Below are 4048 nucleotides of genomic sequence, written 5' to 3' on the forward strand. Positions count from 1 at the left end.
TTGAATTCAAATACTAAAGCAAGAGCCTCACATGCTGCTGCACATAGTGCTTCATCGTTACTGTCTAATATGTTGGAGAAGTATGTAATTGCCCTGCATCCAAATTTGCAGATCTACCAATGACATTTCAAATTTGTTTGTAGATGGAAAACAAAAAGAAAGACGATAACTATCTAGAGGTTGTAATTGTTAAAAATTTACAATAAATGAGACTTTTTAATTAAAAGGCTCACCCTTGCCAATTTTTGTGACTTAGCCTCCACCCATCAATGGTAAAAAGAAGAAAGGACCAAGCGGATATCATGACAGTTAAAATGGCTAGTGAATCTTTCCTTTCAATCTGATGAGACATAGAAGGAAACCTATCCTTTTAGGCTCCAATTTAAATTACAGAATATATAGATAAAAATATCAGTTAAAATTCATACACTAGAGTCAGTTCCAGGATTAATTAAGTCCCAAAGTAACTTCATTACTGATTCAGTCTCATCCGAGTTGCTTGCACCGAAAAATGTAACAACAGTCAAGCAACCAAGAATCTGCGCAATACAAGAAAAACCATACATCCAATGCATATGCATAACTCTGCTATATGCATATATATATTCAATGCATAACTGTTTGACTTCATTCATTCAAACAACTAGCATTGGTTTTCAACATATTTTCACAAAATTTCCTTCTTACCACATTATCATATAATTTCATGGCAAACATTAACAAATCTCCCTCTAGATATACATATAATAAACATAATCATCACTTATCACATTAATCAAAAACATAGGATTCGGATGCTAGCCGCAGTATAGAAGCAATATTTGAAAACGAAATTTCATTATTTTTCCTACTGAAAACATGAAACACCATCAAGATACATCTAAAAACACAAATTACAATTGCAGGTTCATATTGCTTACAAGCTTCTGATTTGATGTTTTCAGGAAAAAGCAAAGATAGCAATGACAGCTTTATGATGTTGGAAATCTATGAGAACTTGAAAAAAGATAATGAAACTTACTATTTCTCCTCTTGTCCATTAACTTATTTGACTAAAGAGATCAAGTAAAACCCCAAACTTCTACAATTACTGCAAAGTAAATGTTAACTACTGCATAAACTCTAAACTTTTAATTATGCACTTCTGGAGAAGTTCAAGTTCTGAAGCCAATGGTTCGAAAATACTCAGCTAACATACTTTCATCAGTTCCCTCAGGTAAATTACAAACATAGATGGAACCATTTGTAGGGTATCCTCTTCCTGAATTGCTTGCCATAGTTTCTTCACCTCATCAAAATCCTTCTCGAAAGTTCTAAACAAAATTAAATGCTTCGCTAAATTTATAATTAGAAATAAATGTAAAAAAATGCTTAATTGATACTGCATAGTGGCATTAACAGAAAATATTATAAAATTTATTAATATTACAACGAAATAAACACAGATAGAAAAAGAAAAGATTGGAGCTAAATCAAAATTTTAAACTAAATAAATTAAAAACACTAAAATTTAGGATAATCGGAAACATAGATAAAGATCTGAAGCGTAGAAATTAAAGGAAAGGAGACAAGCTATTCTCACTGGTAGTAGAGGCGCAGGCGGCGGTGCTGGAAGTTCAAATATGTGAAAGTGATGACATTTTTCGTTCCTGATAAAATGAAGAGCAAAAACGTAGGAGAAGATGGAGCTGAGGGCAGAAATCGGTTTTAAGTTTTCAAACATAAGAAGGAAAAATCAATGAAGAAAAGAAGTAAACAGATTACCTCTGCAATCAATGGAAGGGAAAAGTCGGAGAGGATGAAGCTTGATGAGGGCAGAAAAAGATTACCTCCCTTCCCGCTACTGTTTCTCAGTTGCTGCAAGAAGCGGAAGAATGGTGAAGCCCTTTGGCTGCCAGCATACCTTTGGCTGGAAGAAGATGAAGGCGAATCGATTTGGCTGGAAGAATATGTGAAAATGTGAAGGCGAATCGATTTGGCTTGATTTGAGGATATGAAATCGATGGGAAATTTTTTGGGAGAAGAAGGCAGGCTATTTTGGTCTCAAAATTAAAAAAGAAAACGGTGAATAGCTATTACAAACTAAAAGCCCAGAATACCTATTACAGCTGTTGAGGGAATAGGCAAGGAATAGCAAAACTTCCGAATCAGTAAACGGTGAACCAAACGGCGTATTGGGTGGGGCCACTGAATCGGGGTGTAATGGCTAATCCATTACACCCAACCAAACATGGTGTTAGTCTTCATGGGAACAATATCTTGCTCACCATAGATATACTATTTATTGATAGGTGCACTTGCCTTTGTCGTATTTTTAGTTGATTTTGTGGACATCAACACTTCTCCACACAATGGACCTGTCCTCGTCGCCTAGGACAAAAAAACAACACGATGTCTATTTCCTCAAATCTTGATAGTTTTGGAAGTTCGAATCAGTATATCTGATAGGAGTAAGATTTCCTCTGGAATACACAAGCATATAATCCCTCGTTCTCCATAAATACTTGAGCATATGCTTAACTGCTTGCCAATGTTTTGGTCCTAGATTCATTTGATATCGACTTACCAACCCACTGTAAAATAGATATCTGGGCGTGTGCATGTATAGCATACATGAGACTTCCTATTACCGAACCATAAGAAACCTTTCTCATTTGTCCCTTTCTTCTACTATCTTAGGATAATCCTCGAAAGAGAGATGAAATCTTAATATAGAGGGTTGATTTCTCTCCTTTGAATCAATTGTTGAATAATGCTCCAATATCTTGTCTATTTATGAAGCCTAAGATAGTACTATCACTTTGTTCTTTTGACCCCTTAGTATTCGAATGCCTAGAACAAAATTAGCTTCTCCCAAGTCCTTCATGCTAAATTGTTGGGTTAACCACAAATTAACCAATGACAATCTCCCTACATCATTCCCAGTAAGTAGAATGTCATTGGCATAAGAATGAGAAAGCCCACCTTTCCATCCTCTAATCGTTTATAAACAAAAGGTTCATCTATGTTTTTCTCCAATCCAAAAGTCCTGATCGCTTGATCAAATCTTGGATTCCATGATTGGGATGCTTGCTTAAGTCCATATATGGATCTAAATAGTTTGCAAACTTTATGCTCGTTTTCTTAGCTATATAATTGGTGGGTTGTATTATGTAGATGCTCTCTTCAAGATAGCCACTCAAAATTGTTATCATGACATCCAGTTTCCATATCTCATAATTGAGAGTCGCCGTAATGAATAGCAATATGTGAATTGACTTGTGCATGTAAACTAGAGAGAAAGTTTCTTCGTAATCGATACGTTCTTTCTAAGTATACCCTTTTGCTACAAGTCTGGCCTTATAAGTTTCCACTTTTCCATCCGTATTTCATTTTCTCTTGTAGATCTACTTATACCCTATGAGTTTTATCCCTTCCAATAATTCTACAAGTTCCTACATTGATTTGAAGTCTATAGAATCCATCTTAGCTCTCATAGTTATTTCTTAGAGCTTGGAAACGACACTCTACATCGCTTCTTCATACGTAAGTGGATCATCATCTTCCTGTTTGGCAGACTCAGTGTTAAAAACATTTTCGCCATGTAACATCCCGATTTAGGGCTTAGTCGAAACAGTGGTTTCAGAACCACAAATCCCATGAAGAAAAATTTATTTTTACTATATTATTATGGCCTATAATTTCATGGAAAGATTTCTTGAAAATTTTATTTAAAAAATTTGACATTTGGGCACTCAATTTAGTCAAAAGGACTAAATTGTAAAAAGTGCAAAAGTTGAGTTTTATTGGTTAAAGGTACTTAATTGATATGGAATTATAAATTAGGAGTCCTTATATGGTAATTAGACCATTAGTTAGTGATGGACATGAGATAAGTGAAATAGGATTTTTTTAAAGTAAGGGCATTTTAGTCATAAAGGCATTTTAGTCATTTAGTAAATAAATAGAATTAAAAGGGAAAAAGATGTAAAACTTAAGAACATGATACTTGTATATCATTATTTATGTTAAATGATGACATTATTTATTTGTAAACTTACTAAGCTTT

At 34.2% G+C, this 4048-nt stretch overlaps 1 long non-coding RNA gene across 1 annotated transcript; it reads right to left on the reverse strand.

Annotated features, from left to right (window-relative positions):
• Positions 1-1156: 1156 nt before the first annotated feature.
• Positions 1157-1850, reverse strand: LOC107932641 (uncharacterized). The gene is made up of 3 exons (XR_001693457.2): positions 1765-1850; positions 1583-1649; positions 1157-1313 (listed from the first exon to the last, which is right to left on the reverse strand). It is a non-coding gene; the product is annotated as an uncharacterized lncRNA (long non-coding RNA).
• Positions 1851-4048: the final 2198 nt, after the last annotated feature.

This window comes from Gossypium hirsutum, chromosome D04 (assembly GCF_007990345.1).
Source record: "Gossypium hirsutum isolate 1008001.06 chromosome D04, Gossypium_hirsutum_v2.1, whole genome shotgun sequence".
Lineage (NCBI taxonomy): Eukaryota > Viridiplantae > Streptophyta > Magnoliopsida > Malvales > Malvaceae > Gossypium > Gossypium hirsutum.